Here is a 15,794-nt window from a genome sequence, read left to right on the forward strand (position 1 = left end):
CAATCTTCCTACCACTCTTTGATAGTTTATCTAAAGGCCCCTTTTTGATGGATTTCTACTGTATGCCTAAAACAAGAGAAGCCTTATTATTCTTTGTGAAATTAGAGGTCCCCTTGGGCAAAAGGGGGTCAAGAGCCACCAAGACTAGGGCCTTCGAACCCTGTGACCCACAAAGATCTCAAATATCTTGTATAAGAGGAGGCAAATCAATATCTAGCTACCTATCCTATAGGTCTCCTAATAATAGAATCTAATCCTCTCTCTACATATTCCCAACTTGAATCTCATGCTGACCTTTGGCCTCAAATGAGAGCTCAACTGGGATACCTTCCTCTTGGACCATGTCTTTAAAAGCCTCAAACCTATTAAAGGTGCTATCAGTCTATCTATCCACCCAGGTTCTCTTCTTACCTCTACCTCCATTATGAGATTTAACATGAGTAAACCCCTTGATATCAAGAGGTCCATTAGATAACTTAGCCTTCCCCTTTTCCTTCCTAGGGGGTTTGGGAGCATCCAAAGTAGATTTTTTATTCTTGGGACATCTATAAAGTAAATGCCCATACTCATGGTAGATTCTACATCTAAATGGTAGGGTCTCGTAATCCAACTACTGAATCCAGGAAATTGAGCGCATACAGATCTCCATAGAATTTGGTAGAAAATTATTTAAATCAACTTCTACACAAATATGAGCAAAAGAGATTACCTTACAATATTGAGTCTATATAGCTGATCCCATAGGTATTCTAAGAAGCATTGAGATTGATTGAAGAATATCTTTCCTCCAGAATTCCAAAGGAAGTCTCAACAAGTGAACCCACACTGGAACTCGAGAGGGGATTTCCTCAGCTGAGTTAAAGCTTGTGTGCAAGGGCTTGATGAAGAGCCCCACTTGACTAAAGAAATAAGGGCCACCTTCAAAAGCCTTATTCCTATCCAACATATTTGAGAAGATAACCATGAAATAATTAGTCACTACTAATAGAATCTCCATATCTCCTTCTGGGTTCCACACTTGGTGGGCCTAGGAATCCAACATAGGCAATGAAAGGTGAAGGCCTAGAAATTTGGAAATAAGAGCATGATTGCTCTAGTACTTGACATCCTCTAAAACTTGTTTAGGTTGAATAACCAAAATTGACTTGAAATTGACTTTCTGCAAACATCCATTAATTTTTTGTAATTGAATCTTCCCGTTTGAAGAGGATTACCTTCCCCTAATTGGGGTTTACCATTTAGAACCTTACTAATAGCATGCACCATCAAATCTAGATCACCCATCTCCCAATCTCCACTAGAAGGTAGGGAGGAAGTGATACCAAGATTCCCAATTCACGGAGAACCTGCACGTAGTAAACAAAATAAGAAAAGATTGGAAACACCCACCCACAACCAAAGGAAGACCAAGCCACTCAAACTAGCAATGTCCAGCTAGGCTACAGTAAGCACTGGCCCTCGCAAGCATGAAGAAAATGCGTAGCAAGGAAATTAGCCTAGTCATAGGTTGGGCTAGGGCACATAGGCCCTAGCAACAAACCAAAACATACACACCTTTACTCTCCCATATTATTTTTTATGTAGATTAAGATTAAATTTTGGATTAGGTATATGATTAATACTTTAAAATTATGCAATTTTTTTAGTGGTTAAATATATGAGCAGAAATGAGATAAAGGTTATTTAAATGAAAGATTAATGTGTCAATTTATGCGATTATCTAGATGAGTTTTAAATATATACATGTGATTTTTCTTGAACTACTAATGTGTGAAATGAAGTGTACATGATTATTAGCTAAGAAATCTAATGGAGAATTAGAACTTGACCCTATGTACAATTTGTAAAACCCAAGGTTGAGTCTAATGAAAGATATAGACCAAGTGTTTCATATTTTATTTGTACAATAATCTAAATGTCTGTATCATTCTATAATCATAAAGTGTTTAATGTTTTATAACAATGATTTTATAGTGTCACTTGACACTTTTAATTTGTATATGTATATCAACAAGATAGTTAGGGTTAGTCGAGTAACTTAATAATGTGAGATGGACTAGGTTAGTAACCTAAAACTAATTCCTAAGGTTTTTAGAAAGTCCAAATATTTCAATCAATTTAATAGGTCCTTAAATAGTCCTAGAGGCCAAAATTTATGAAAACTAAGTGCCTAGGGGGTATATGCATGGCTTGGGGGCAATTTCTACCTGTCTAGCCCCTTTTGTTGACTTTTGTGACAACCCAAATATCTTGTTTTTACTTTAGTGCAAAAATTGGAACTTGACCATGAGTTTGACAAGTTTATACTCCGTTATAAAGTTTTTGTTAATGATAATATTAAGTTAGAAGACCCTAGAATCCCTTAGTCAAGTCTAGAGTTATTACAATTTTTAGGTGGTTGAGTTAGGAACCTATTTAGTTGGAAATTTGAGGGTGGAAGAGTGTTCACCCAATCTCTACATTTAGAGAGAGTAAAGTCAGGATTGAAGGAGGAAGAAGGGATAGCTCTTCTCAAAAATTTAGTTGCCATAATCATTTGTGAAGGTAGGAATCCTTCAAGTTCGTATCTTCATGCTTTTTGCATGTGTGTGTATTCATATGTAAGATGAAACATGTAAGAGATGAGATTGTAATGGGTTTCTTAATTCTTTTCCTTTGATGTTTTTGCATATATTTTTATAGGGGAAACTGTAAGGGTTGTGTTGGCATTACTCACCCTCGAATAGGGCAGAAGTGGCCATGTATGGGAGGATGACTTCAGTTAGACTCTGTGTAGTACAAAGTCTCTCCTCAAGAGGAGGAGAGGGAGAGAGTAGGGTTATATGGGCCCCTACTCATTAGTACAAACTATGTTTGTATTTTAGAAATTAAGAAGTGAAAGAATGGAAGTTCTTGTGATTATAGCCTCTAAAAGGGCATCTATTATGGTGTTGTGACTAACTTCTCCTACCCGAGAAAAATCCACCTTCTAAATAGTCTAGTTTGTTAATGAACCTATTGTGCAAACCTAGGATGGGAGAATTTGGTTGTATGTGTGTTGGTGTTAAACCTATTTGCCTCCTGGTCAGTTTTTAGTTTCTCCATGGTTAGCATGATGTGATTTGCAGATTTCATAGTGAGTACCTTGATATGGAGCCAAGCATGAATTTAGAGTTTTTGTTTCAATTCAAATGTGTGGGAGACTTCTCCTTGGGATAATGATCCTATTGTTAAAAGTTATTGATAAACTTATTTTTGGAACAATTATGATTTTGGGTTTTCTTCCCTAGTTCTTTTCTAAGGGAGTCCTTGAATTAGATGATTGAATAAAATGAATAAGAAGTGGCTAGCTCACATATGTTTTAAAAAAAAGAGTATTTTCCTTTCATATGATATTCTTTATTACTCAAATTTATATGCATATGTTTATCAAAAAATATATACAATGATGTTATACAAAGTTATGGAATTTGAACTTTGATTTGTGATAATGAAACTTGATCTATTAGGTTGGTATTTCATTTTAATTTAGTAACTAATGGAAAGAAAAATATTCCTACGTTAATGTATAAATATTGCATTAAAGGTTATGCTATAAATCCAACTCAAAAAAACTCCCCTTGCCATGTAAACTAAATAAATTTGAAGATCCAACACTTGGAAAAAAAGAGACTCAAGAAAAAAATATATTTCTTAGAGAAAAATTGCTCTCAACCCTTTGTATGTGAAATATTTAATTCCCTCCTAGAATAGAGAATATTCCATTCTGATTCCATTTAATACCTTTAGATATCATTTTAAAGGAAAAAAATTTAATTTAAAAATGAATTAAAAATAAATTAACAAGCTAAAATTGATTGTCTTACCTTATCCTATTTTTCACCAAAAAGACTTTGTTGCATAACTCCTTTGAAAAAATCCACCACATGGGTGTTAATGCCACCCCAATATCTCCTTTCTCCAAAAGTAAGTGCAGGCTTTTGGGACCAAGGGCAAACACATTTAATGTGATTCTTTCCTATTTATTCAAACTTGCACGTGCCCCCATGACAACCATCATTAGTTGAGCACTTCTTTGGTTAGTGGATGCTTTGATATATTTATTTGTTTTTTTTTATAGGGGGAGGGAGGGAGGGGGGGGTGGGGGGGGGGGGGGGTGTATCTTTGTTTGATTTGATGGGTAATGAGGTAGGTAAAGTTAGGGAGTAGGAAATGGGTTGGAGTTAGGGGTAGTTAAGTGTTAGGATATGTATTAAAATTTAAAGTTAGGATTGTTAGTAGATGTTAAATGTTCGAAGTAGTTAGTAATAGTCAGTGAGGTAATATTAGTTAGTTTTATTTTTGTGTTGATATTTTTTAGTTAGTAATTATTTTAATTTAAAGATGTTAGTAGTTTAGTATGGTTTATTTTGTTTGGATAGTAAGTGATAAAGTTAGGATAATTAGTGTATGTTAGGATTTAATTAAGTTTTAAGTGGTTAAACAATAATTACATTTAATTATTATTGTTTTAGTTATCTTAAATTCTTTTTTTACTAAATTATAAATGGAAGTTTTATTAAAGTAAATCAATTTTCCAAAAAGAAAGTGTTTATAGATTTAGGTTAGTTAGTAGTTAGTTGTTAGGGAAATTTTAATGAATTTATCTAATTGCATATTAGATAGATGGGTATGCAAGTTTTTTTTGTAAGTTATTTAGAATTTTATTTTAGTAGTAAGAAATGTTATATAATTAGTGTTTAGTTAGTTCATGTTGTTTTTATAGAAATTGTAATTGTAGATATATACATATATTAGATGAAATTAATTATTTCAATGTGTATGGTTATTAATCTTTCGATGTAATATCAAGGTTGAAATGGTGATAGGTTTATTTGGAAGTGGTGTAATGTTTCATTTTATGGGTAAAGGTATAGTCAAACTTATCATGGAATATTACTCTAGTTACTATATCATTTCAACCAAATGTTGAATTAAATATTACTTCTAATGTTATTAATGTTTTGGTTACTAGGTATTATCGAGTTAGTTAGTGATAATATATGATGATCTATGTGTTTAAGTCATAATTGACTATATAACTTGTTTAGGGAATCAAGTTATGGTTTAAAATGATGTGAATATTGTAAATAAATTAAATAATGAATATAAATTATTCAATTATTTTAAATGGCTATATCAGGATTTAAATATGTAATGGATTTAAAGTTGTCTAGAAAACTTGATAGAATGGTTTGGGTTTTCATTAGAAGATGGGACAATGTTGCAATTCATTTAATGATAAATATTTAATGTTTTTAATTAGTTCTAAATTGGTTATGATAATATCTAGAATTAAGTATTAATGTGTTATGATAGATTAACCTTTAAATGTAGAATTAGATTCTCCCAAGGATTGATCTAGTATAGTGTTAAAAGGGATAGCATCATAGCCAACCTATGAACATGGAAACCCTAAAATGTAATTTTAATTAGAAGTCATACCTTTTTAAATTGAACCTAAATGTTAATCGATTAACTCACTCAACATGAGCTAACTATTCCTATAACACTAGGACTTAGGGTTTCAAACTTGTGCATTGTGTTGGAATACCAACTCTACATCTTTATGATATGTATTCAAAACTCACTTTAATCCTTGGTCAAACTTTCCTTAAAGTTTTCAGTGTAGCATGCATTTATATAGTGAATTAATTATCAAAAAAAAATTGTTGGTGTGTTTTTTCCCTATATTTTGGGCATGATAATGATGATAATGATGATGATGATGGTCATAGTGATGATCATGATAATGGTGATAATGATGACGTTCATGATGATAAGATGGACAAAGAAGATGATCAATGACATGATCAATAGAAATGTATGAGGTATGATTAATAAAATGTAAGAACTATTGATATATTCATTGAAAATTTGTTTAAGTTGTTATATGTTTTCATGATTAATATATTTTGTGTTCAAGTCTAATGTCATTGTATAATTATTTTATTTTGTTCAATTCTAATGATAAAAACATTGATAATTAATGAGACACATGTTGAAAATATGTGTTATGATGCTCAATTCTTGGTGTTGATTAATTATAATTTTATGTCCACAATTTTCACCCTTTGTGGAAACATGCTAAGGATTGTAGACATTCTCATCCCTTTTGTTGAGGATCTTTCATAGCTAACACACATAAATTAGAGGTAATAAATTTAAACTTATACAATGATTATGATGTATGCATATTGTTAATGTTATGTTCTATGTAATTTATAGCATAAATATCATGTAATTTGCAATCAACTTAAGATAAATGATTTATATGTGCAAGAAATGATACCCCTTTGACAAGGATCCTATATAGTGACACGGATAAAGAGGTATAATTTTATTACATGCTTTCTTTCTATTTACCTTCAACATCAACTTTAGGCCAACTTCATTAATATTAGCCTCATTTTATAGAAAATTATTTTTTTCCTTCAATTGTATCTCTCATTAGATGGGCTACAGGTACCACCAAATATGTATCTTTCATACTTTTTTTCCTCAAGTGAGGGAAATGGTAGAATAGAAGAGGATAATGAGAGATGTAGTAGGTCTACAAAAGCGAGACAAAATAGAGGTCAAAAGATTACAAGAAAATACAATAAACACATGCAATTTTTCTTTTATCAAGGGTTTCATGTTCTTATGATGATGAGACAAAAGGAGACATCAAGGTTTCCTTGAGGTATACACATCTTCAGAAAGAATAAGGACCCACTAAATTACCTCCGATTGACATTGATTTTTGTGCCAACAAGAGGATATATCACATAGCTCCATCATCATTACATGTTTTGGGCCTATTTTCCATGGATGACATAAAGGCCAGTTATAACAAAGTTGTTGAATTGATGGAGTATGTAGGAGCTACTAGCAATTATAGTAATTGGATATGGAAAGTTCAAAATTAAAAAAGTATGCATAGGTTTGCACCATGAGTAAATTAAATATAATGTAAAGAAAATGATCAAAGGAAAAGACTTGTTGTGATCATTGATGGAAGGAAAAACAAGCAATGAAATTTTGTATCATTTTTTTTAATATAAAGTTACAAAAAAGCAATGTATTCAATATTGATGTTATTGCATAAAAAAATGTAGGGCTTTTAATTTAATCTAACTTAGTCAAGCAAGAGGAAAATCAAATTGGCTTCAAGCAATGTTATAAAGAAGTGGTTGCTCACCACTACACAGATTCTAATGGAAAAAGAGAAGATTCTACTACATCAATTCACACACATGTAAATTGGCCTACTAAATAATAAATCAAATTAAGAACTTGAGAAATAATCTATTTGATTTTAATAATGAACAATGAAAATAATGTCCATGACATTTCACTCCAACCTTCTAATCCTGGTACAGATCCTACACATGATGAAGGCCCTAATGTGCATCATAGTTATAGAGGTATACATTTAATTCCTATTTAAAATTAATTATATCATTATTAATAAAATTTAACATCTTAAATTACAATTCTAGTGTAACCTTTTTGTGAATATTATAGAGTACATGTAGAATGCCATGGTGATAGAGTTGAGCATGTTGAGGTTGGGGATGAACAAAATGTAATTATAGATGATGTAGTACTATCAGGTAAATTAAAATCCTTGTTATGTTCTTTTGATTAATGAAATACTTATAACATTAAAAAAAATTAATTAATTAAACCCATTTATTTGTTATTGCAGAGATACATCAACCTTATACTCGAAAAGAGAAGAGGAAGCATCATGTCATAAGATCAAAACCACAAGAGCTTGAAGATAATGTCGAAGATAGTCATGATGTTCCTATTAGCCTTTACCTTCAAAAAATATCAAAGAAAAAACAAAAGAAGAAATGATTGTTAAAAAAATTGCTTGATGATGCTAGAACATTGTCTTAATGAATGTGTTGATGAATAATTGATGAATGTTGCTTATTAATGAATTTTATGTCAAATTATGCAATATTGTTATATGACTATAATGATTGATGTGTTCATGAATTATTGATGAATGTTAAATATTAATGAATTGTATGTCATGTTAATGAATATTATGTGATTATAATGATTCAATGTTATAGTTCTTAAATGATGAATGAAATATTTAATTAGATGTTAATAGGGAATTTAGAGTGATTATATAAGGGGGGGATGCCAAATGAGCTTCCACCATCATGTGGTTGGCCTTTTTAAGTAGATAATATTAAAGGATTCTCGAAAAAAAGTGAAGCTCAAACTAAACCAATCAAACCTACCCAAAGATATATATTTTTTGTTATCCTTATTAACCAAAACTCTTTGGGTGGGTCTTTATTTTGCATTCCTCTACTTGTATCTATGTTACTAGAGAATGGAAATCACTCAGTCTCTTCTTTCAAATTTGTTCATCTCTCATCTTGGTTTGAACTAGAAATATTAGTCTTATTTTTGTCCCTAATTAAAATTTCTTCAACTTATTTTATTACTCACTTCACCTAGGAATATTAGGCCACTAAACCCAATTCAACTATTTCTTCGAAGTTCATAACTAGTTGTATGCTCATTCGTAATGCACTTACCAAGTTGGCTCACAAAGTTGATTGTTTAGAAGGTCAAAATATACATTTGATCTCTTGCCATGAATATAAATTTTATCTCTTGCCATGTATATACATTTTTTCTCTTTCTTTTTTTTCTACCTTAAGGAGACCAGAAGGTTAGAATTTAATCTTCCAATCACAAGCCAATGAATTCATCACTTAGTATTGAAGAAAAAATGAATGATATCTATTAGTATTGAAGAAAAAATGAATGATATCTAGGGCTTTCTCAACATCACCATTCCAAACAATATTTCAACTAGACAATGATAGATTAACCTTCTCCTTGACATATGGGAACACATTGAATCATAAAATATATCCATCCTTTTGCAAGAACTTCTACTACAATACCCATGCACCATAATTTTTGCTCCTTCAAACACCTATTCATGGTGATCACCCAAATTATCTTAGCATATAGATATGACTTCATCATGGCATTGGATAGATCTTTTTCATTCCTAATGATATGGAATATTGAAACAATTCATTTTGATTTGAATTTTATACATATCTTTATTTTTGTTTTCACTTCTCATTTGGCTTCATCAATGAAGTCACTTATTACTTAGTTTTCATTGCTACCTCTATCTTCTTTTCTATTGGTATCTTACATTAACAATCTATGACTGAATTATCTTATCGAGATTTCATGAAGCTTAATATTTTCATGTTAAATTCAATCTTTAAAATAACTTTTGAATGCCCTAAAATTCACTGGGCAAATGTACATAGTTGTTTGATATAGATTTGTATGAACCTTCACTGTATGATACTACAACCATAAATTATATGCATATATAGGTTTAATGCAAGTCATCTTCAATATAGTTGTCTGGCATCACTTCTTAGTTTAAATGTTGGCTAGAACTTGTTCATGCTTGAATGTATTAAATTCTAATATAGATTTGAGGACCTTCTTATTGTTGTTACATGAATTTTGATAAACTATTTTAATGAAACTTGTTTTATATAATTTGGTTTTATTGAATACTATATGAACTAGTATTCTTCTTTATTAATTGTTTCTATTTAAATTTTTTCAGTGTATATGAGACAAAGTACACTCAAGATTTTATCTCTGAGCATGTTGTTACAAACACAATAAGTAACATCATCTTCCCTTTGATCCTTTGCATTTTAGCCACGTGATCATTTGTCTTCACAAGCTTGCCTATTTATATATGATTATCTTAAAACACCTCCTATGATTGACATCAATGAAAAAATTCCATCGACATTGTCATAGACCAACAAGACCCCTTTTAAATCTCTTTAGTCCACTTTCCCTGATATTTAAGATGGAAGCCAATATTTTTGACTAATTATGGGTAAAAGACTTAATCAATCACTTCAATTCTTGCCCTTATCACCTATTGTAACATGGATTCTAAAAGAAATGATCTATCCTAAATTATCACTAAATGCTCACACAAGCCTTTCTTTATTTCAACTGAGATGAAAAAACCATGCTCAAATTGATTTCTAACTTGATATACAATGAATTAATAGATGGAGCTTGATCTTGAATGACTAAAATGTCATTGAAACATCACAATGAATGAATAAGGATAGTTTGAGCAATTTAAACTAACAAGAGAAAAAAAAATTGGTCATCAATAAGCATCAACACTCATGTCATCAATCTACCATAGTTTGTTGATTACATAAGGCCAAGATAAAAAAAATTCTTCAACTATTATGTTGCCTCTTTTAACACTAAGGCTCAAATAGCTGAGCCATCTCAATCGACAACTTTTTCCATTTCTTCTGAGCCTTGAAATTACTTCATCTTTGTTATATTGAGCTAACATAATTAGATGTATAGATGGGAAGGGCTTAATCATTGGAGGTAAAACTTGTAGCCCAAGAACCACATGTCGTTGAACAAGATCATAAATAAAACTAATAGTGCCTTATTTCTGAACAACTAGAGGCTAATGGACCCATATCAATGTGCTTCTAGTTGTTTCAAACTCTTCCATTAGCCTCTAGTTGTTTAGACAAAAGTCACTCTTCAAAGTGCACTAGCAAGATATTTCAATCACAAAAGATCTTTATGTAAAGGAGTAGTTGTATCTACAAAAAAAGGACCCTACATAAAAGAGAAAAAAAAAAGTAGTAGTTTGTATCACAAATATACATTTCAAAACAAAAGGTCTAGATTTCCAAAAATTTTGAGTTAATTATGTCCATAATTAGATATCCACATTGTGTTATTACATGAATGATTTTCTAGAAAAAGTTATTTGAATGTTCCTCAATTGAATTTGTGAATATCTAATTGTGTTCCAATTAAATAGGTTGAAGATGTAAAACACTCTAGACCAACTAGATTGGTTCTTTGATTTGCTTGAGCCACAAATATTCTTTACACTTTTGGAGGTTGTGTGGTTACAGTGTAAGTTCTTCAACACTTATCAATCTTTCACTATTTTTATTTTGTGGCTTAATTATATTAATTGTAGGATTCTTGCTATACATGAAGACCATAAAGTGTGTATGAGTGGTACTAATATTTCAAATCATTCTTATGCAGGTTCAATATATGTGCAACAAAATTCTATAGATAGTAATCAAAAGATACCTAGCATGAAAGGTTTTAAAATATTTCCTATCTAAAATTTAAATGCATTGACATCAAAAGAACACATTTCACTATTTTGATTTAATCATTTATAATTGTACCTTTTAGTATAATATTATTAATTTCATGAATATTTCTTTGTAATCAATTTTCAATATTAGCATACAAGTATTTACTATTATCATTTTATTTCACGCCTGAGGTTTTCAATGATAATGCATTATTACTTAAAACTATCTATTCTCAAGTATTGTTAATATTAGTCATTTTCTTTAGGATGTTTAAACAAACATTGAATTAATATTCTATCTATAACATCAAGATGTCATTTACACATTTAGAGTTAGAAAACTATCTAAGTGTTAGATAGTTTGTAGTAGCACAGAGACAGATGAGATGTGTATGGATGACACATTGAGAGTTAGCTTATGCACAATTGAGGAAAGCTCTATGACACTGTCATGATGATGTATACCAATGTGTAGATGTATATTAATTGTATGGCATGAATTATGATTGAAATACTAGTATAGGTATTTGACAGAGTAGAACTAAGCATAGCAGAGAATTGAAATGTATGAATTAAGGAATTATTTTGGTAAAAAAATAATTACTAGGTCATGATGAGCCAACCTTGTATATGTTATTCCATAAGTTATTTTATATTATGTCAAGCGTGTGAAGACATGAAGGTCAATTAAGTAGAGATTTACTAATATACAAGGTATAAGTAAAGATCTTATCTTGCAAAGATAAGTGTGTGACAAATGTGTGATTTATGTGATATTTTTGATTGATGTGAACTCAATAAGAAGTTATGCAAACTATGTGATGCAATATTTGATGTGATTAGAGCAAGTGCAAATTACAACAATCATACAGTATTATATGTATACCTATTCTTATGAAGAACTTTATTGTATAAATGCATGTTAGGGAAGTGGGGTCTTCTTTCATACATTGTATTTGATCTACCAACTTCTAATAGGGTTAAAGAAACTCTTAATAGGGTTGAGGCTTCTAAAAAAGCCTAGTCCTCTGACAAGGACTCAAGACACTATATGTACTTCATAGACTCCTAATAGGGTCAATATCCTTAACAAGATTCTTTTGTTTAGTGGATCATCTAGTGGATATGATCCTGAGCAGGGTTTTCCCTTGGCCAAGGTTTTCCTAGTTAAAAAATAATGGTATTATGAGTTCTCTATGTGCATGGTTATATTTATTGTTTAGCATTGTTGGTTTACTTTCATATGCAAGTTATAAATTAATTAACAATATTTAGTTGTGGGAAAAAAATTGTAGAATACAGATTCAACACGCCACCCCCTCCCCCCTCCCCCCCCCCCCCCCCATTATTATCTATTTCTTACAATTCGTATCAAAGCCTAGTTACTTTAAAGAAGTTTAATAGATTGACTAAGATCCCTATAGATATGGAATAGTTGAAGAAAAACCTTGAAAAAACTCTTGAGCAGATTAACCTTTTTATAGAAGAAACAGCTAACCTAAAAGATAGATATGAAGATGCAAAAGTCTACATTGGTAAACTAAAGGACAAGTTTGATGATCTAAAATCTGGCAATGAATCAATTATGTAGATTAGTGATAATGATGAAGTAGAAAATCTTAAGAAAGAAAATGAGATCTTGAAACATGAATTGAAAATTCTTTAACTTAAGTTGAGTCTTAAGAAAGATGGGAGTAGGAGTGAACCTAATCTAAAATATGAGAATGAAAACCTTAGATCCTAGTTGAGTCAAGTAACATCTAAATTAGATACTATAAAGATTAAGCATGTAGAATTGGAAAAGTACAATATCATTGTGAAAGGAGAATTAACACAAGCTAAGCAATAGTTAGATAAACTTTATTCAAGTAGTGAGAATATTGACAAACATATATTTCACCAGAGACCTTATTATCATAAGACATGACTTAGATACCTTACTGGAGAGAAATCAACCAAGAAAGTTGAAATCAGAAGAGAACTAGATCTAGTTATTGATTCCTCCAAAGAATTTGATTTGAGTAAAGTAGAATAAAGCACAACTATTGAAGTATCAGAAGAGATTAAATTAGTTAATTTGTTAGTGAGCCATGGTGAACCTAAGAAAATAGAGAATGTTGATAAAACTAAGAAAGCTGAACCACCCAGGGAAGTAAGATATGAATTCAGAGGTAGATGTTTCATATGCAATGAATTTGGTCATATGAAAAGAGATTGCACAGGTAAGTCTTTTAAACCTATTACTAATTCCTATTGTTAGAATTGTCATGGTTACGGACATAAAGAAATAGATTGTAAGAAACCTAATTTTGATGATAATAATGAAAATAGTAGAATGTTTATGAACATTGACCCTATAGCTAATGCAAGAGGGAGATCACAGAGTAGATATAATGATGGAGAGAAACCTAATGGAGAAAAGAACAAGTTTGTGTGTTACAAGTGTAACAAACATTGACACATTGTGAGAAATTGCAAAGCACCTAAAAATAAGAATGAAAGCAATCAGAGAAGAAATGTACCTATATGTTAGTTATTGAATAACTTCATACACATAGTGAGATATTGAAGAATGGAGAACAAAAACTTCAATAAGAATCCTAACTACATAAGGAACAACAATAGAAATGACAGAAGGAATGGAAATTGAAGTAATAATAGTTAGAAGGAAGTAATCAAGGAACATGTTGATGAATTTAAAGAGGCATTTATGATAGCTAAGGACCCAAAAAGCTCTTTTACATTTTTGGAGGAATAGTATTTCAATGCACCTAATGAGAAATTGAAGTCATAGATTGTTTGTGACTCATCCTACTTGAATTAAGTAGTTTCAGAAGAGGAATAATGTGAGTTGGTGAGAACTAATGTTAGAGAGTGAGTTAGAAGTTGTGTAGTTAATAGAAGGTAGAGGAAATAGAGAGGAAGTTATGGTCAAGTATGCACGTCTAGATATGATTGCAGTAAGTGAGAATTCAGAAAATAAGTTTACTAGTGAATAGAGACAGTATTTAAATTTGTGGTAGATACACATTTAATGTATAGTGCAATTTGAAATGATTTAAGGATCATGAAAAATATTGTGTGTACCATTTGTTTATGCAAAGTGTTTTGAGAGAATTGAAAAGTGATTTGATAGCAAAGTAAAGTGTGAAGAAAGGCATTTGAAGTGAAAAGTTGCAAAAGCCCTAAAATGTGATTTTAAGGTATTTTACGAAGCTAAAACTAAGTTTTTCAGTACTTATGATTGAATTAAAATGGCTAGTCAGATAATTTATAATGTGAGTGAAAGGCCATGGTATGTATTCAAGAAACATCTATTTGTTTCACTTATGGATGACCTATTGGGGCATTTGCACAAGTTTTAGAGAATGTGCTTCATGTTGAAGACATCATAAGATATACACATTGTAAAATTGATATCATAAGTGATGAAGATATACACAAGGACTTAGGGGCTATGTGTAATAGTGACCTATCCTTGAAGTGTGAGCATGTGTACCTAAGCAAGTTGAATTTGGTAAAGTATATGTTTTATACAAGTTTGACAATAGTGATTAGACTTGAATCATTCTAAGTAGGGTACATGATGATATGTTCTATTACGTGATGCATAAGTTGAAATTGATAATGACCTAATTCACAAGAACATAAGATTGAGTAGAAAGTGATGCAATCCCGTAAATGAGAAGAATGTAAGGAAGATGGTTGAGAAAAACCTAAATACAAGATTTTATAGAAGGAATATGAAGGTAGATTCAATTTAGGAAAAAGAAGTAAAATTATTGAGTAAGATACTAGGGTACAAGTCTAACCATAGTTCAAGGGTTAATTTAGTAACAATTGGATTTCTACATGCAACTTATGTAATGGAAATTCAAGGAAGAAAAGTAAATTTTTGAGAGATTGACATATTGCAGTTGTTAGATAACATTGCCAAAATGAAGAAGACAAAGAGTGTAGTCTTCATATTTGAGTCCTTACTCACTCATGTATTCCACAACAAGGAAGTTTGTGAGGCCTCGCCCTGACCCTTTGTAGCCTTAGTTGTTACTTTATCATTTTGATACTCACGACTCAAGATGTCGAGACATTATCAGATACTTGAACATATTATATTATTTCATGCTGTGTGATGTTATTTTCAGATATTTGATGTTTGTCATTTAATGTTTTACATATATGTATGTTGATAAAATCAGTAAATGTAGGATTGATACTTTGATTTAAGAGATTTGAAATGGTTAAGAATTAAGTAGGACGAAAGAAACCCTGATTGATGTATGTTTCAATTTATGTTAATTTTTGATACATATATACATATGTACATGTGATTTTATGGGGCTACTGATGTGTGCAATGAGTGTGCAAGATATTTATCCAAGAAACCTGATGAAGGAACAGAACAGATCCCTATGTGCTCATTGTGGAAACCTTGTTGTTCGTAATTCAAGTATTGTATTGTGAGATGTATGTATATATCCTTATGTGATCAGTAAATGTTAATGTTCGTAACTATGTTTCTTTAGTGTCACTTGACAATCGTGAATTTTTTATGTTCTTCTGCATGCTAGCTAGGGTTAGCTGTGTAACCTTTTGACCTAAGTCA

The sequence above is a fragment of the Cupressus sempervirens genome, chromosome 9 (assembly GCF_028749045.1).
Source record: "Cupressus sempervirens isolate cs-2001-9-10 chromosome 9, ASM2874904v1, whole genome shotgun sequence".
Lineage (NCBI taxonomy): Eukaryota > Viridiplantae > Streptophyta > Pinopsida > Cupressales > Cupressaceae > Cupressus > Cupressus sempervirens.